General features: G+C 38.9%; 1 protein-coding gene across 1 annotated transcript in view; it reads left to right on the top strand.

Moving 5' to 3' along the window:
• FER (FER tyrosine kinase) overlaps nucleotides 1-20,734 on the top strand; it is a 401,294-nt gene that overhangs the window by 353,725 nt on the left and 26,835 nt on the right. The window lies entirely within an intron of this gene.

The raw sequence follows: 20,734 nt of genomic DNA on the forward strand, positions 1-20,734 counted from the left end.
CAGAATCTGAGGCAGGCTCCTGGCTCTGAGCTGTCAGCACAGAGCCTGATGTGGATCTCGAACTCAGGAACCATGAGATCATGACCTGAGCTGAAGTTGTATGTTTAACCTACTGAGTCACCCACGCGCCCCTGGTCTACATTGTTTTTAAACCTCACATCTGTGTTTTAACCTACCAGACAGGCATCAGTATACTTACATACTCTGCTCTACACCAGCAGTGCATGGAAACTGAATGTGGCCTGTGATCAACCCAAATTCGCACTCAGGTTTTGCCAAAGCACCATAAAGCTAGAAGTGGTGCCAGTACCATAAGCCCATTTGAAATAGGCAGAACATATATCATTAATAAATATAAATGTTAGGTTTAGTAAAAATGCAGCCCTGTGGAAAAAGGATTGAATTATGAATAGTGTCAGAAGAAGGTCAATATATGTCTCTGATTTACGTGTGTATAAGATACATAAAACAAATGTAATAATTCAGATACATACTGAACTCCAAGCGTCTGTGGAATAATTTCACTGTGAAATTACTGGCATCTGTATGCCTCTCTTATACTGACGGCTACATTTTCTACTTAATTATCGTGTTCAGGAAAGCACAGCCCTTTCAGTGGACTTGTAGAACTGTGTCAAGGAAAGAAGTCTGAAACCTGCAGCTTTATTTACTACTCAATTTATCATCATTTTCATAAAACTTATATTGTAAATTAAACCATTAAAACTGCAGTTTTGCAGATTTTATTTTATAGTTTGAGCTTTAAGACCATTCATGTTGTCTTTAAAAACAAACTAATAACGGGTTAACAAAGTGTAGATTAAAAAGAAAAACAAAAATATAGGCAGAGGGTACCATAGCTTTATATGTGTGTAGGGCCAGTGAAAACAAACTTGAGCATGAGGCCTTTTTAATGACCTAATAAAGCAAATAAAATTCCATTATATTGTGTTGTTGCTGTTTCCCTAGTGAACTGTTAACTAAGAACTTAAGGGGGAAAAAAAAATCAATGCAGATATCCATTTGAGTTTTTGTTAAAAAGTAGCATTATAATATGGTTAATAAGATTACCTACCCATTGATTCAGTTATGTTTGCTGGGTGCATATGTACCTAAGGAGGTTTTCTAAGCAAAGGGATTTGAGCTGATATTTTTTTCTTTTTAGTTTTCTAGCACTGCTTGATTTCTTTATCAAAAACATGTATTATTTAACCAAAACAATAAAAACATACAGTTTTTTAGATTGGATTATGGTTGCATTTTTAGTAATAAAGCATCCTACCAAGCCAAATATATCATATTTGGCTTTAAGGACCCAGAATAGGATGGTGCACAGAGTACCAGATTGACTTCTAACACTAACTTTATCACTAACTCGCTACATAACAAAAGAGACTCACACATCTATGTAGTGCTTACTATGTGTCAGTTAAGTACATTTTACTTAAAGTGAGATGAGTAATAATATGTTCCCAATTTCACAGATCAGGAAAATGAGGCCTACAGATAGATGGGTAGTAGATCAGTGGCAGAATTTGAATTTGAACTAGGATTCTAGAGTCACTGTTTTTAATCATTAGCAATATTCTATGTTTCACCTGAGGGGAGTCACTTGAGAGCCTGTTTTCTCATTCCAGGAATTAAGATACTGGCTCCAAAATGTTATGGACAGCTTGCCTGGGAGCAGCAGAAAGAGTTGAGTAGCAGGGGAGCACTGAATGATCCTTCTCCATTGAGGTTTCTTAACAGACTTCAACAGATGTTTCCTCTAGTCATTGTTTCTTATTTAAGTGTATTTAGGTCTGTAGCAACCAGCAAGAGTAGAATGAATAATGACAAATATTTGGGGAAAGTGCAAAAATCACACACTGCTGGAAAGGTGGATACACCCGATGTAAGAAGTTAATCTGAAAAGTCTCCCACTTGGAACCAGAAAACAGATGTAACAGATACTTTGCCATTATACATCTTTTCTTCAGGTGTTAGGGATATCGATGACGTTTATGAATGCTGATTCAAAGTATGAGACTGTAGGAAAGGGAACAGTCCTTCCGAGACTGAACCATGTGTGTCTTTCTGATGGAGGGCACCCCAGGCTCTGGGAATGTTAAATGCAAAGTGATCTTCACAGTCTAGAAGGCGAAATACTTGAGGAATGGATCTCTGTTTTCCAGTTTATTGGGGAATATGGAATAAATAATTCGGAAATGGAAGTAGGAAAGAAATCTTGTTATAGCAAATAAAGAAGAAGCAAAGCCCATGCCTGCAAGAATAAAATGGTAAAAATCAGCAAGTCGAAGAATACAGAGAGAAGAAGCTCTTATCCAGTAGTCCTTAGCCATTAGCATTTAGATAAAGAAAAGAAAGAGGAGTATAGTTTAAGACGTAGTTTTTAAATATGTTGACCTTAGTCTTTAGAAAGTCATTTTCAAGAGGTTTAGGGAAAGGAAAAGTAGTGTTTGACACCCGTATTTTCATATCCACTAATCTAGCTGTTTAACACAGCACAGATTTATTCTGTGAACAGTTCTGAAGGTCAGAAGTTCAAAAGGTGTCTCACAAGACTAAAATCAAGATGTTAGAGGGCTGCTTTTTTTCTGGGATACTCCAGGGTGAATCTATTTCCTTGCTTTTGCTAGCTTCTAGGGGCCCCCCACACGCCTTGGCCCAGGGTCCCCTTCTCTGTATTCAAAATCCATCACTCCAGCCTCTGCTTTCATTGTCACAGTTCCTTTTTCTGAGTGATTCTCCTTATTACAAGGATGCTTGTGATTTCACTGGGCCTTCCCAGATAATCCTGGATGTTCTCCCATCTCAAAATCCTAAATCCCTTTTGCCCTGTAGCATAATATATTCCTAGGTTGGGAGGATTAGGACCTAGGCAACTTCAGTGGTGAGGAATGGCTGGTTATTCAACTTACTGCAGCATCTTAAAATCCTCAAGGGGGGAAACTCAAATTAGAATGGGAGCCCTTTAAGTCTGAAATGTTGAAAAATACTACATCTCAATGGTTTAAGGTTCCTTGCTAATGGAGACCGTGGGAGCAGTCCTGTAACTCTGTAGAGCAGCTCCCTTCAACTCAGTGACTTGGAGACCCAGGATTGTCTCATCTTACGCATTCTCCATCACGGTATGTGCACTTGCCTTGGCAAGGAGAGGGAGAGATGGCTGTGTAGGAGTTTTTCACTTCCTTAGCCCCAAAGTGACATGTGTCACACATTCCCAGGTCACATGGACCACCTAACTGTAAAGAGGCTAAGAAGTACAGTCTTCACATGTTCAGGAATAAAAGAACCAGATACTAATATAAATTAAGTAATTCGTGTGTTACTGCCTCGAATACTCTCTAATGAAAAACTCTGTGAAAATAGCATCAGCAGGATAAAAATTCAAATGAGCTGAGGCCATTGACAAATATGAAGAGTAGTCAAAAAAGGAGATGGATTTTTTTTGTTGGACAGTAATGTTCAGATTAGGAAGAAAAGAGCCAGCACTTAGAAAAGGATGGGATCATTTTAACAAGTGACAGGGAAAGTGAGGGGCAGATAGGAAAAAGGAGAACAGGTCTTGGTCAGAGGTCCTCACAGTTCAGGAGTGCTGAGGAAAGCGTGACTCTGGGATGGGTTTCCTTGCTGAGGTGATTGTAGCCCAGGAGGCAAAGCCTGCTAGTGTGGTCATCAAAATGCTGATGGCCATCTAAAGACTCATGGTGAACAGAAGAGGAACAAAACCACTGGGATCTGGAGATTTCATCTTGATTTGTCACAAGGATGAAAAATAGATTTGGAATACTTCATACCAGTGAGCTCTATGGTGCTTTTACAAAATTTTCAAATGGATTATTAAGTAGATGGTGAATCCATACAACGAAGTGATGTCAACAGGAGCCAGCATGAACTCTTCAAGAACTCATCATTCTGTTCATTTTTTGAGAGTGCATATGATGGTAAATTACTCACATTGTGATCGTATCTAGATTCCACCAAAGTATTTGATGAAGCGTCTCCTGGTATCTCTGTGGATGAGATGAGGAAAGGGTTCTAACTGATAGTTCAGTGGGTTTGTAATGAGTGAGAAATGGGAAAGTGGTTGTTTAAAAAGTATAAATGGAGTAATAAACTAGAGCCAAATCATGAAAGCTTACAAGCTATTTTTTAATTTTTTTAATAGTTTATTGCCAAATTGGTTTCCATTCAACACCCAGTGCTCTTCCCCACAAGTGCCCTCCTCCATCACCACCACCTCTTTTCTTCCTCCCACTCCCCCTCCCCCTTCAACCCTCGGTTCATTTTCAGTATTCAATAGTCTCTCCGGTTTTGCATCCCTCTCTCTCCCCAACTCTCTTTCCCTCTTCCCCTCCCCCTGGTCCTCCATTAAGTTTCTCCTGTTTTCCTGTTAGACCTATGAGTGCAAACGTATGGTATCTGTCCTTCTCTGCCTGACTTATTTCGCTTAGCATAAGCTATTTTAAAGGGATTTAGACTTTTTCTTGAGAGCAATTTGGACTTATTAAATAAGGTTGTGAAATGATTAGATTTGTCTTGTAGAAATACCACTGTCTCTGCAGTGTAGAGAATAGGTGGAAGAAGCCCAATACCAAGACAAGCTAGCAGGTGAGAAGTGATGGTGGACTGAAATAAAGGAATTGCACTGTGAACAGATGGTAGTTGATGAATTTAAACAATCTTAAGTTTGTAACAGGGACAAGGTTTTGTCACCCCTTAATTAAAATTTAAGGGCAGAAGTGGGGTGCAATATCACAGCACTACTGAGAATGACTTGAGCAGTTGAGTGGATGATGGTAGCATTCTCTGTGAAGGGGACCACAAGAGAAGGACCAAGTAGGAGTCATGATCAATTTTAGGTTGCTGTAGAGTAGTACCATGGAGATGTCTAGAGGCATATGGGTAAGGGCTCTAACAAAGAAGGTTTCTAGGATAGAGAGAAAGATTTAGGAATCATGAACTTGTCGATGACAGAGCAATAAGAGTGTATGAGATCATCCAAAGGGAACCTATAGCCTGAGAAGAAAGTGCCTGGGACCAGACCTTGGGGAATATCGGTATTTCAGGATTTCATGGGCAGAAGACATCAAGAGGGTATAGTTGAAGGTGATCCGGTATCCTAGAAGCTAAAGGAAGAGTTTCAAAGAGGTAGCAATCAGTAATGTCAAGTGCCAAGAAAATTGCTAACGTGTTAAGAGTCCAAGAAAAATAAGGCCTTAGAGTGTGCATAGGATGTAGCCGCAAGGAGACAAGAGCACTTCCAATAAAGTGATGGGTAAAATGACATTACAGTGTGAAGAAAGAAGATGAAGGAGTAGAGACATAAGAGAAATGGAAAGGGGGCGTGAGGTCAAGGGCAAGGCTTTTATGTTCAGATTTTAATGGAAAGAGTCAGTAGAGAAGAGGAGTGAGAACAAACCTGTTAAGTAAATGAAACTGAGACCCAGCACCGTAAGTCTCAGAGGCCATTTAAGCCAGAACCAGCATAGTATTTTTTGAAAACTGCTAGACTGTTTCGATTTTATACTGGTTACATCCTGATGAAGCTGTTGTAGCCTCCTCCTCTCTCCACAAGCCAGTCAAGCCTGTGGAGCTACTGTTTTTCAATGAATTGAAAATATATACACAATTATATTGAATTAAGTCTTTAGTAGCTTCTCAGAGACACTTGTGTTTTAAAATCTGCTGGCGGTTCAGTGTTACGCAGATTTTCTTATGACTGTATCTATGAAAACACTTTAAAATTCAATTTACTGCTGTGATCAGCAATAGGGGAGGGCTGTAAAATTTCCACTGTTCTAAATTCCATTCCCCTTGATCTGTCGTGCCTGGACTGTAATTTTTTTAAACCATTTATCTTCTTGTTGGGCTTTTTTGCTGCAGTGTACATTGCTAGTAGTTTTATTTGATCACTGGCAACAAGCTCTGATATTCTTTTTCTGATATTGAGCATTTCAAGCAGTTCCCTAATGAGTCTGCCTCTGTGCTCCAGTGCTGTTAACTTTGATAGATTTCCTGTTGTGAGAATAAGCTCCCAAAAATAATGGACTTATTTTCCTTAGGGATTCTCCATTTCTATGGAATTTTATTATTTCTAAATTGTAAATTTTACTTTGCCTACCCAGATCTTCTCTACTATAAGTTTAGCTTCCCAATTCAAGAAACATGTGAATACTGGGGACTTGGGGGACCTTGATGCATTTGTTTAGCAAACGTTTGAGGAAGTACTATGTCACAAAGACTTGGATGTTGAGGTGACAGTCTCTCAAGAAGTTCTACACAGAGCTGTCATTTAGGACAGAGTCAGACAAGTAAATCTGTGATCACCACAGTGAGATACTTGCTGAACTGTGCTGTGGTCCATATCCAGGAAGGACTTGGCAAAGGTAATTATGCTTGAGTTAGATTTTGAAGAATGAGTAGGATTTAGCTTGAGGAAGAAGGGAGGGAAGATTTGAGTTAGGAGAACAAAATGCTGATTTTAAAAAGTCTATATTTTCTATAAAGCAGCTAGGGAATCTGAATGAATTGGAAAAAGGATGGAGGAAAGAATGCTTCACTTTAAGAACATCAGTCTCCTAGAATTACGGTCTTTATTCCTTTTCTTCAATCAGCCATCCACCTTTCCCTCAATAATCTAAATCTGGGCTGTGTTCATAATGCCTCTCGCAAAAAATCTTCAGTGACTCAGCATCGCCCTCTGATGACATTCAGAGTCTAAATCCGGTCCTCGTGGGCTTAGGGCCTACAGATGGTCCTCAAAACCCAACACGCTTACTATTCCCTGAACCCGTTGCACTTGTAGATCTCACATCTTTGCTCAGGCTGTACCCTCTACTCGGAATGACCTTCCTTTTCTTCTCTCTCTCTCTTCTCTATCTTACCTGGCTAAAGTCCGACCCAACCATAGAAGCTAAAATATATGGAAAAATCTATATCCATGCAATGTAAGTCATTAAAAATATTTTGTCAACAAAACAAATTTAAGTCATTAAAAACAACTTTATAGGATGGAGAATTCTTATGTAAATATTATATTTATAGGTTAAAAATCAGGGTGCAATGTAGTATGTTTAAACACATTTTATAAAAAATGAACATGCAGAATAAACTACTTTGAGCATTCTCAACATGACACCATCGTTCCCTCTGGCTAGTTGGATAATGGCTACTCTTTTCTCCCCCTACTTTTACCTTAGTGCTTATTTTCAACTTTTTTCCTGACAGTAAACATATTGTGCTTTTATAGTTAGAAATAAAATACAAGATGTTATTTTCAACTTTTAAAATAGTTTTTAGGGGCACCTGGGCGGCTTAGTCAGTTAAGCATGCGACCACTTCGGCTCAGGTCATGGTCTCATGGTTCATGGGTTTGAGCCCCACGTCGGGCTCTGTGCTGACAGCTAGCTCCAAGCCTGGAGCCTGTCTTCAGATTCTGTGTCTCCTTTTTCTGGCCCTTCCCTGCTCACACTGTCTCTCTCGCTCTCAAAAATAAATAAAAACATTAAAGAAAAAAAATTTTTTTTAAGTTTTTAAAACCCTACTCTTTGAAGGGGCCCAACTCATTGTTATTTCTTCTTACACTATGCTTCCATCCACCAATCAGAAATGATCTTTACCTTCTGTCTGCTACCATCACGTTTTTGTTCTGCTTTTATAACATCATTGCACGTAACATTTTACATGCTGCAATCCACAGTGATCATCTAGTGCTACGAACAGAGATCACCCTCTTGTTGAATGAATCAATGAATCAAAGAATGCTTTTGAGAATTAAAAGTAGGATCATTTTTCTCTTTAAAGAGCTTAAAATCTTCCTAGGGAGACAATACATGCAGTCAACAAAACTAGGAACATTAATTTTAAGGCAGTAGGACAGTAATTGTCAAAAAGCATATAAATCTGGAGTGTGTGATACAGTGATAGAGGAATTCTGTAAACAGTCAAAAGAATCCTGTCTCCCAAAATGAGATTTAAGGATTGTAGCTTAGAGAGACAGGTGCCAAAAGAAAGCACTTTCACTGGGAAACATACTTCCGTGATATTTGAAGGTCAAATTATGAATGCAAAGTCACAGACTGAAGTCTGTGAATAGTCCCAGCTCCCCCTCCGAAGGCTCTCACACTGGCTGTGCACGAAAACAGAATGTGCCTGCAATAATCTACAGAGCCGATCATCTGCACTGATAACAGGCCATTGACTGGTTTTAATTTACCTGCCGGTTGAAATTCTATTTTCCTAGTGGTGGTTATTAAAGTGACAAAGAGGAGGACTGCCTTTCTTTTTTTGTCCCAACTTGAATATTGTTAAGAGCATCTGCTGGGAGGCAAGAAAATGAACCCAAGACATCTTTCTGTCTCAAATGAAATATTTTGTGATAAATTGGAATGCCATTCACGCTTACTATTTTCAGATGTGATACAATAGAAATAAGGTGTCCCATATAGGTTCCTCCCCCTAAAATTCAAAGTGAGGCCGTGAAGCTCTACAGCTGTCTCCTAGGGATTCAGTCAGATTCCAGACTTTGTGATACTGATTTTTTCTTCAGACCACATGGGAAGAAACAGAGATGAATCAAATGACAGGCGTGAGGAGAGATTCCTGAGGCATCCTGTCCACAAGGAAGCCCTGCTGGCTGCCAAATGCAGAACTGGCTCAGTTTTCTCTCATTTCCTTTCTGTATTGTAGCTTCGTAACTTTCCTTAAAGGCATATTATATATGTAATCGCAAATGGTCTTTGTAAATGTTTCATAGAAGAAAAATCCTACTCTGGACTCCTTCAGTCATAACTTGCCCGTCGCGCAGTTTCTTCCCTGCTTCGGGTGTCCATGCCCAGGGCTGTTAAAGTCCAGTGCTCTTTACTACGTAAGTTAACCCATCAAGATCCTGCTTCAAACCATCTCTCTTCTCTAGCTCTTGGCATTTTATTTTCATCTCTTCTGCTTTAATTTTCTGTGGTCTAAATTGAAAATGAAAAGTAGACACACCTTGGCAGCCCTTGGGTAGCACCACACACACTGTTCTGAGTCTTACTTCATAAGCACGGAGTCACCTCTCTAGGTCACAGATGAAGACAAACCTTTGGAACCAGAACAATTGTGTGACCTGGTAAAACACTCTGAGAATTTTTCTAACTGGATTCTGGATTTAAGCTAAACATAGACCTCACATACTCAAACTTTCTCTTCAGAATCTGATAGACTGATGGATGCAGCTTGCAAGACTGTGGGGAGAAAAGCATACCGTGATGTATTCTCTTTTTTGCCACTCTGAACATAATGACAGTTTTCAAAATCTGTCTCTTCAAGGTGCACTTAAAGTCTTTGGGGGGATTTGTCACATACACCAAATACAAAGATCATGAGCAAAGTAAATACGTAAGGTTAAACATGGGAAAAACAGGACCAACTGCATAATGCAAAATATGATACTGATATAGTGAGCATATTCTGTTCCAGCCCTCATTGTTTGTAAAAGGTTCACTGTTTAGTAGTTCTTTTCTAATACTTTCTATAGACAGGATTTTTTTTCACATAATGCTTAATAAATTTTAATTAACTTTAATTCCAGTATAGTTAGCATACAGTGTTTTATTCGTTTCAGGTGTACATTATAGTGATTCAACAATTCCATACATTACTCAGTGTTCCTCATCATAAGTGTACCCATAATCCTCTTCACCTGTTCTCCCATCCCCCACCCCACTCCCCTCTGGCAGCCACCAATTCTCTATATTTAAGAGAATTTGGTTTTTGTTTACCATTTTTTCCTTTGTTCGTTTGTTTTGTTTCTTAAATTCCACACAAAATGAAACCATATAGGATTTGTCTTTCTCTGATTGATCTACTTCATTTAGCATTATCCTCTTTATTCATCCATGTTGTTGCAAATAACAAGATCTCATTCTTTTTTATGACTAATATTCCACTCTTATTTATTCATTCATCTGCACATGGACACTTGGGTTGCTTCCATATCTTGGCTATTATAAATAATGCTGCAATAAGCATAGTAATTAATACTTTTGAATTTTTAATTTTCAGGCCATGAAAATCTTGAAATAATTCATTAAATGTCTTTAGTGATCTAAAGAAGTATGAACACTTTCCGGAATGCCTTGCTCTCACATTATTTTTGTACTGTTAATATCTTTTAAAATTATGAACTAGATAAATGATGAATTACCTAACACTTATACTAGTATAATTCAATCTCTGCTTAAGGTATAGGAGTTCTAGTTCTTAGTTTCTTTTGTAAGAATTTGGCATTATACACACTTAAAGGAAAATAAAGGGATTTTTTGGGGGGCGTAAACACCATCTTTTTATGGGATAATAATACCCTTAAAGAACTACAAAGGTAGTTTATTGAACTTCAGTTTGTCTCACACAAAAAAAGTCACATTAGAAAATGTCAGCACTGTATAAGCCAGTTAGCTCTGCAGTGCTGGAAAAAGTCACTCTCATCCAAGCTTTCCTTCTTCTTTTTTTTAATGTTTACTGATTGGGGCACCTAGGTAGCTCAGTCACTTAAGCATCTGACTTCAGCTCTGGTCATAATCTCACCATTCGTGGATTCAAGCCCTGCACCAGGCTCTGCGCTGGCAGCTCAGAGTCTGGGTGGAGCCTACTTTGGATTCTGTGTCTCCCTCCCTCCCTGCCCACACCCTGTCTTGCTCATGCTCTTTCTCTCTCTCAAAAACAAATAAACACTAAAATTTTCTTTAAGTGTTTATTTATTTTGAGAGAGAGAGAGAGAAAGCAGGGGAGGGGCAGAGAGAGAGGAGAGAGAGAGAGAATCCCAAGCATGCCCTACACTGAGCCGGACATGGGGCTTGATCTCAGTAACTATGAGCTTATCACCTGGGCCGAAATCAAGAGTCCCACACTCAACTAACTGAGCTACCCAGGCGCCCCTGAGCTTTCCTTTTTCTAACAAATGCTCATCTTGGGGGGTGCTGGTCCTGTGAAAATAACTGGACAAATATGTTACCAATATAATAAAGCAGAATATTAATCCTCAGAAGCATTTTCATATATTAAAGAGAGACAATATTTTAACACATTTATTTGCTTGGTTTAACTTAACAAATTACCTGTGTCCTCCCGAAATTATTTTGAAATCCCATATTAAGATGTCCCATATTACCATGTTCATCCAAGTTTTTTATACACAATAATACCATTAGCTTTATAGTGATAAGACATATTTTTAAGACTCTTAAGGTATCTTACGTACATGTTTGCCTTTATTTTGATGTAATTTAAATACAGTTTTAAGGGGACAGTTGGATGGGTTTTACCACATGTGTACAATTACATGACCAGCAGTGTACTTCCGTCAGCCCAGGAAGTGTCTTGTGCTGCTGTGCACTCGGTCCCCTGCTCCTGCCCCGGGCCAGTCATCTTTTTTCTCTCACTGTAGGTTAGCCTTGTCTAAAATGTCATGTAAGTGGTGCCAATCTGTATATAATCTTCTGTTCTAGATTTTTTCTAGATATAGTGCATTAGAGATCCATCCATTTTGCTGCATATAGTTGTTGCCTTTTAAATTCTGAGTGGTATTCCACTGTATACTACAGTTTGATTTTCTAGTCACCAGTTGATGAACATATGGATTACTTACATTTTGTGGCTATTATAAACAAAGTTGCTATGAATATTCATATATAAGTCTTTGTATAAATATATATGTTTTTATTTTTCTTGGGTAAGTATCTAAAAGTTGAATGGATGTGTTGCCTGGAAAAAAATCGGTTTACCGTGATAAGAAACTTCCAAGTTGTTTTCTAAGCTGCTGTTCCATTTTGCATCCCCACTAGTAATGTATGAGAGTTGGAGCTTTTTCATGTAATTAACACTCCTTACTGTTAGTCTTTCTTTAGTCATTCTTGTAAATGTAGTGGTATCTTGCTGTGGTTTTAATTGTATTTTCCTAATAACTAATGATATTGAACTCCTTTTTTCATGTGCTTAATTGCCATTCATATGTCATCTTTTTGTGCAGTGTCTGTTCAAATCTCTTGCCCATTTCTTGTTAATCAAGCTGTTGTCCTGTTACTTAGTTATAAGGATTTTTTGTTTGTTGGTTTGTATTTTTCTTTATTTATTTATTTTGAGAGAGAGAGAGAGAGAGAGAGAGAGAGAGAAAGAGAGAAAGAGAGAGAGTGCAGGGGTGTTGCAGAGAGAAAGGGAGACAGAGAATCCCAAACAGGCTCTGTGCTGTCAGCAGATGGGGAACTTGATCTCATGAACTGTGACATCCTTACCTGAGTCAAGATCAAGAGTTGGATGCTTACCCAACTGAGCCCCCCAAGTGTCCCTTGTTACAGTTTTTAAAAAATAAGTCCTGTATCAGATATTTTGCAAATATTTTCTCTCAATCTGTAGTTTGCCCTTTTCTTTTTCTTTTTTTCTCGAGACATTTCTAATTCTAATGAAGTCTAAACTTTTCTTTTATGGATCATGCTTTTGGTAGCTTATCTAAGAACTCCTTTGTAACCAAGGTCATGAAGATATTCTCCTAAGTCTTATAGTTTAGTTCTGGTTTCCAGATCTAAGACCTACCTAGTACCTACCTACCTCTTGTCCTTGATGATTTGAGGCCCTTTCTATTCCCATTTTGTTCTTTGCTTACTCACATGCCCTATTTTTAATTTTTTACCTTCTGTTCAGAACATATTCTGCCTTTTCTGGGAACTCCCAGTTCCAGCCCCACCCCACCCAGCTCTCACTGAGAGTCAAAATACATTGGAAATCCCTCTCTTAAATTGTCTTTTTTCTTTTCCTTTTATATTTCCATAGCATTTCTAAGAATATTTGCTTGGGTGTCCTATATATACCGTCCTGTTGAAAAAAATGGCAAATGTTTTATTTTTGTGCCTGGCGATATATGTGAAAGTTCAGACATGCATAGGGCTTGAAAAAACAAACATTTAAATTTGACTAGCTAATGTGACCGTTTAGAAAATGGCGTTAATTTGATAACACTGTAAGAGTTACTGAGTAAGGATAAGATTGAGAGGGGTTTTTTTTTTTCCTATAGGTCATGTCAAACGTAGTTTCCATGGTGGATAATTACCCAGCAACCGAGTAATTACTTTGCAAGGTTTTCGTCAGGCAGGAAGCATTTCTGATCATCTTCCCACCTACTTCCCCTCGTGCCCATCATGGCCTGTGCAGAACTCTCTTATTTCTCCTGCAAGATCACCTTTTCCTACCACAATGTAAACTCCTTAAGGACAGAAACCTGGTCTTTTCTGCCACTGTCTATGTTTGCTACAGATTATGTAGCCAGAAAATGTTTGCTGAATCACTGATCTTACTCTTACTTTTACATTCCCAGTGGAAGAGGTTCTGTCATCTCCCTAGAGACTAACATCCTAAAAATTCCTATGCACAGAAATTTTGCTGTCTCACTTTCTAGATAATTTAGAGCCACGTTCTTCAGCATTGTCTGATTTTCTTGCTCATAATCACACTACCAACTAAAATGTCCAGTTATCCACTGACTATCACTCCTTGACTACTATTGGCATTTTACTAAACCCACTAGTAGATATTCTGGAATTGTGTTGTTTTTTGTGTGGGTTTTTTTGTTTGCTTTTTGTTTTCTTTTAGTTTGTAATAAATGATGATCCTTTCTTTGAGTTTGGGCTTTATCTTCTTTCTGCCATACATCTTTTAAAACAGGAAGACTTTTCTCTTTCATAAATCATCTTCCCGAACCACTATTAGTTCAGCATGAGTGGAATTCTTTGTTATTATTGTTGGAAAAAACTTTGGTGAGACCTTTTTTAGGGAGGAAAAAATGGGATATTGGTATAAAAAGGACCAGTTGCTCTTGTTTTATTCAAACAATAATAAAACGTTTAGTATGAACAATTCAACTTTATTTTAAATACTCAACATTCATTTCAAAACATTACTCCTTAGTATATTGTTTATATACTGTATACTTTATATACTATCAATATACCAATAATAGGATTCAGAAGATGAAGAAACCTTTCATAGACTAGTTGGGGTGCCTGATGACGGTTTTAGACAATAATGTCATTGTTTAGCTTAGGGCCGTTTGCGGAGACTTACAGGTCTCTTCTACACTTAATAGTCTATAGAAACATTCAGAAACTAAAACAAATTCCTTATCTGCATAATGGTTCTTTTGCCTATTGGTGTATTAAAAGAGTCAGCAAGATAACTGCAATGCAAAAAATCTAAACCAGTTAGCTCTAAAGAAATAATTGGCTCTGAGTTGACAGCTGGAAAGGGCTCGTAGAAGATTTACCCACTCTTTCTCAAAGACACATTTACTCCCAATAAGGTGTTCCCAGCGGCCTGGATCACCCTTGCTTTAAATAAACCAAGCAGCGAGGCTGGCACAACTTCCACACAAAATGAAATCACTGCCTGTTTAATAATCAGACCACATACTGCTATGGTGTGGGGGTTCCATAATTACTCTGATTGTTTCCACATGGGTCGAATCTGAATAACCTTCTCTTCCATTAGTGATAGTATTATTAAAATACTCAAAGGTGGCCCCCATTTTCCTTTATTAGTGTTTGTTAACTTGTTTGTGTGGAAAGCGGGTCCTCAGGTCCTTGTTTGATATTCGCTGCTGCCGCCTCACTCCATCTCTGCTGGCATTACTGACACCCCATCTCTTACACGTTTTACACATCACCCCCTTCGACTGGTTCCATGTCTGTATTAAATTGTGCTTATGTTCTTGCCCTTAACTCACAATGTGTCTAAATCCCATTTTCACTGTTTGCCACATTTTTCATTTAGTATCATTAACATGTATCTTTTTGGTGAGTTCTACTTTTTAGGCATATAATATAATTCCCTTTATCGAATTGGTGCTCTTTTTCCCTAAATTCTACTTTCTGGTGGTAATACGAAGTACCACACCTGCTTTTTGTTTGTTAACACATGCTCCTTCCAGCCTAATCTTGTTCCTTCTAGTGTGAGCTGCATGAGGACTTGAGCGTATTTTTCCTTCTACCCTCCTCCGCCCCCTCCCCACCTCCTCCCTCCCACTAAGCAGGCTGAAGCCATCTAGGCTTTTGTCTTCATTTTATTTAATATACTGACAATTATAATTGTGTCCCTCATTTCTTTGCTCCCTACTTCTTCCCATTTTACATTACGTGGAGTAGGTCGTTGAGTAATTCTTTTAGATGTGTGGTACTTGGTAATGCATCATTTCACTAGTTCACGCCAGAGGAGTGTCCATCCCCTGAGGGCATGCATTCTTGTCTGTTTTGTTGATGCTTGTCTAGGACAGTGCTAGTAAATTGTAAGTGCTAAATAGATATTTTTTTAAGCAATCAGATCAGTTTTTCTCTGGACCTTCTCCACCTCAATTTTAAATATTTTCAATGGAAATAATGATAAACTGCCTACCATGTTTTTCTGCTTGCTGATACCAAGTACACTCTGCAATAGTTAACCTTTATTGATGCCTCAGAGCCATCATTACCCATATCACTTACTGTGTGATTTGCTCTAATCTGATATCAAAATTCCCTGAAAGCATCTTGGAGAAGTTTACTTCTAAATTAACTAGCTTCCATATGCCAGTTGTTTAAAGTTTATTCTTCTTTTCATGTCTGGTTAAAGGTGGCAGTGCACAAGCTTGATGGCCAGGCAGAGCCCTCTGGGAATGGCATTGGCTGGATACAAAGATATCCCAAGAATCAGCCTTTAAAAGAGATAGCAGTCGGTAGCCTGGAGATCATTAGTTCAAAAAAAATGAAAGAGGGAAAACTCTGCTCAGTAAAGGCTGAATGAGAAAACGAATTCAAAATTGAAGATCAGAAGCTAAGCCAGGAGAAATCATTGCACCATTAAGAAGATGTCTTTCACAGTTTTCTGTCAGGGACAGATGAGAGAGAAGCAGGTAACCTTTCAATAACAGTCCAAGTCTTTTACCCCCAACTCTGCCCTCCCCATCCTGCTGTCACGCTGTCATTCTGTTACTAATCTGCTATACCAATTATCTATTGCTTCCTAAAAATACCATCCCAAATACAGGGACTAAAAACAACAAACCATTTCTTTCTTTTAGTTTCATCAGTTTGGGTGATCGGTTTGGGCTGGACTTGGCCAAATGGCTTTCAGCTCTTCTCCTATGGGATCATTTATGTGGCTTCAGATATCCAGTAGCTAGACTAGGGCCGGAGAGTTTAGTGTAGCCTCACTCATGTGGCTCGAGCCTTCCAAAGGATGTAGGCTGCCCTACGACACACACACACACACACACACACACACACACACACACACACACCCCGTTTCTCACCCAGGCGTCTTTACATGGTATTGGGGGTGTTCCAGGAAGACAGAAGTGGAAGATTAAAGTCTCTAGAGGCCTGCATTCACGAAGTTCATAATATTACTTCTATTACATTCTGCTTATTGAAGGAACAGGTTAGCCTAGACACAGGATGGAGAAGTCGTATTTTTCATACCACACCTGCCTCTGAGAGCTTACTCCTAACTTTTAAACTTGTAATTTCCAGTATTATAGTTTATGTGCTTACATAACTGTCTCTTTTTATAAAATCGAACTGCTTGAGGACAGGAATTAGCTTATCTTTGCACATAGCAAAGAACCTGGTATCTAGTAATGCCTTATTAAAGGAAAGTTGATCCAATAATAGACTGATTGGTCAATATGTATATAGATGTTTATGGATGGATATATGTATGTATATCCTTGTTTATTATTAGTAGCTAGAGTCTATAATTAGAAGATCAATGGAACAGTACTTTTAAAAGCACAAAATAAATTAAAAGTATGTCTTTTGGTAGAAAATATTAAGTTTTTTTGTATGCCAAGCAGCAGCCCTGGAAGACTGTGTTCTTAGAGCATAGAAACTTATCTGTGTAATAGAGACCTAGCAGTGTTTCCTTCATCAGTTCCCAGATCAAATAACCAGAAATGATTTCATTTCTTTTTTTCCACCATCATTATTACAAAATATGGTGGGCCACATAGTCTATGTTATATATTATCTTGTAGCATGCATTCAGAAGAATGGCATAGAATACCTATGCCAAAATAACAAGCTCTAAATAAGGAGAGTGTCAAATGTAGCCTTCATTACTTTGCTTTAAAAATACTTTGAATAATCTAAGAGTGCATCCATAACTTAGTATCAGCTCAGATTCAATTGATGGTCCTAACATAACAGTTTGGTATTTCATGGAATTTAAAAATCCTGTGTCCCAATTAAGTTCCCACACAGGTGACCATTCCTGCATAATTTCACCAGGTTACTGAGATCCCCCCTGCACTGCACGCTGGCCGGCTCTGAATGCTGGTAAGCAGCAGTCCCTTTTTTCCTTTGGTGGTTTGGAGATCACCATACATTGGTCAAAATGGTTTTGGAATTTTTGGTGAATAGGCTCTACTTTTTCATAAATTATTTTGTCCACTTTGAGTCTTTCGGACACTTTTGTTTTATGTGACTGTAGTCTGCAAATTGGTGAAAGAAAAATCTCATTAAGAGACCAAAAGGACACATGTACATGCAAAGTTACTATTTGCTCAGACAAGTAATGCTTCACGAATACAAAATGCAGATTTTGTGTGAATTGCATCAAAGAATCACAGAGTGAATAACAACTAATTATAGAAGGAGATTTGGTGAATATTTTTTAAAACTTTTATTTTATAGAATTATAAGAAGCAGAAAACACCTACATATCTGAAATCATCGTAAGACCTTATTTTTATGGTATTATATTATCAAACAGAATGCAGAATTAAAATTGAACAAAGATAAAGTGAGTTCTCCTGACTATGGAAAGAAAATATAGAGAGACAGAAAAGAAATTGAATTTCAGATATTTGTTTCAAGATAAAAATGAATTACTATACAATAGACCTGTATTCATAACTTAGACTCCCCTATTTGGATTTCATACACTGAAAGCAATCATAGGACTGAAGGGAAATTTATTATAAAGTCACCTGGGATATCACTTCATAAACACAGAAAACAACATTAGAAATTGAAATGGGAATAATGAAAATTTCATTTTAAACGAATATAAATGGAGGCAAGGAAAGAACTGTTGAGGTACATGAGAGAAAGGCATTATCTCTTGAACTCCTATCAGTGCTGAAAAGTGCTTTCCATTAACAGGATACTGGTGCTAGAGAAACCGTGATTAGATGTTCCCCCTCTGTACGTAGGGGCTCAGAGAGTGCTCTGTGTTACTCCACTGGCTGAGGCGACTGTCCGCCTCGGGAGCACAGCCTGCAGTCAGTCTGTCCGGAATCGCCAGACCGGAGGCCAAAGTGCAAGCCGGCCAGTAGCTCTGCCTGAGTGGGAAATGGGGGGGGTTCTCACTGAGGCATTTGGTGGGTGGCCTCCATTCCTGGCCTTCTCAGCAAGTTACAGAGTCAGTGCAATTCACGGCACAGAGAGGCTGATCCTGCAGAGAATTAACCACAGCAGATCACTCAGTATCTACATCTCGGTGCCTTCCACCATCCTTAGAGTGTGTGTGTTCATCAGGAGCTGAACATTTTGCAGGCAGTAAATATGTAAATGATCCTGAGGCTCATTATGGCACCTTGCGCATCACAGGTTACACAGTTGCTCTTCTCCTTTATGTGTCTTTTAGCTCTTAATTTGAGCCCTAGTGTGAGTCTGGATATCACATCATGGAAGTACAAACTATAACAAAAAGATGGTGGAGGAATTGTTATGTGCCTTGATACAGAATGGGAAAATAATGCGTATTTTAGTCCTCAAAGTATTCCATATTCCAGAGCCTAAGCATTGAGTCAGGGACTCCATTCCACAAAACGTAAATGGGAAAGAAATCATAGCTCAGGAACAAAATGGCAGACATCTTTTGTACCATGCTTTTATCAAGATAAAATTAACAATATTTCAAAAAAACAAAGGAATAGTTCACTTTGTAAAATCCTAAAAGTCTATGGTCTTTGGAGTGAGTGATTCTACACTCAGCCACTTAATCATCTCTGTGTTCTTGGCGAAGTTACTTAATCTCTGTGCCTCAGTTTCTTTAGCTGTGTGATAGATATCTACACTCAAATAAAGATTAGGGATAACCAGTAAAGCACCTGATACCAACTAAGTTCTTAATAAATTGTTACTGTTATTTGTACAGCATCGGAAAGTGCTAGGTTGTACACACAGTTACTCAGCAGAGGCAAGGGGAGGATGCCTGCATTGTGATACTTGGGCCTGGGGCGGGTGGGACCCTTGGCCATATGGAGTGGCGCTCTTATAACTCACACCCCTTGCTTTACTTCCATTCATCAGCTGTTAACACTCATTGTTGCACTGGAAAGGTGGAGAGGTCTTCACCAGCACTATTTAGTACCACTGTGTGTCTAGATTTATCCAACCAGTTACAGGAAGAAAATGTCTTTAACCTAGAGTTTAACACAGTGTTGGGGTGTGTGTGTGTGTGTGTGTGTGTGTGTGTGTGTGTGTGTATGGTGGCTACCGTACCAGTAGACCATGGACCCCTGGTTCCTCCAACTTTTTTTTTAATAACACTTATATTTTACCTCCAACATATGTTTTATTTTTTTATAATAGTTTATTGTCAAATTGGTTTCCAGATAACACCCAGTGCTTCTCCCCACAAGTGCCCCCCTCCAAGACCATCACCCCCCTCCCCCTGCAGCCCTCAGTTGGTTCTCAGTATTCAGTAGTCTCTCATGATTTGTGTCCCTCTCTCTCTCCAACTCTTTCCCCCTTCCCCTCCCTATGGTCCTCTGTTAGGTTTCTCCCGTCAGACCTATGAGTGCAAACATATGGTATCTGTCCTCCTCTGCCTGACTTACTTCGCTTAGCATGACACTCGAGATCCATCCACTTTCCTACAAATGGCCATATTTCATTCTTTCTCATTGCCATGTAATACTCCAATGTGTATATATACCACATCTTCTTGATCCACTTATCAGGTGATGGGCATTTAGGCTCTTTCCATGATTTGGCTGTTGCAGAAAGTGCCGCTATGAACATTGGGGTACATGTGCTCCTATGCATCAGCACTTCTGTATCCCTTGGGTAAATCCCTAGCAGTGCTATTGCTGGGTCATAGGGGAGCTCTATGGATAGTTTTTTGAGGAATCTCCATAATGTTTTCCAGAGCAGCTGCACCTGTTTACATTCCCATCAACCGTGTAGGAGGGTGCCCGTCTCTCCACACCCTCACCAGCATCTATAGTCTCTTGATTTGTTAATTTTAGCCATTCTGACTGGCGTGAGGTGGCATCTCAGTGTGGTTTTGATTTGTGTTTCCCTGATGAGGAGTGATGCAGAGCATCGTTTCATGTGCCTGTAGGCCATCTGGATGTCCTCTTTGGAGAAGTGTCTGTTCATGTCTCCTGCCCATTTCTCCACTGGATTATTCATTTTTCGTGTATGGAGTTTAGTGAGCTCCTTGTAGATTTTGGATACTGGCCCTTTATCTGATATGCCATTTGCCACTATCTTTTCCCATTCTGTGGGTTGCCTGTTAGGTTTTTTTTGATCATTTCCTTTGCAGTGCAGAAGCTTTTTATCTTGATGAGGTCCCAAGAGTTCAGTTTTGTTCTTGATTCCCTTGCCTTTGGGGATGTGTCAAGGTGGAAATTGCTGTGATTGAGGTCGAGGAGGCTATTTCTATTTCTTGCTTTCTCCTCTAGGGTTTTTGTGGTTTCCTGTCTCATGTTCACGTCCTT

The sequence above is a fragment of the Suricata suricatta genome, chromosome 6, assembly GCF_006229205.1.
Source record: "Suricata suricatta isolate VVHF042 chromosome 6, meerkat_22Aug2017_6uvM2_HiC, whole genome shotgun sequence".
Taxonomy (NCBI): Eukaryota; Metazoa; Chordata; class Mammalia; order Carnivora; family Herpestidae; genus Suricata; species Suricata suricatta.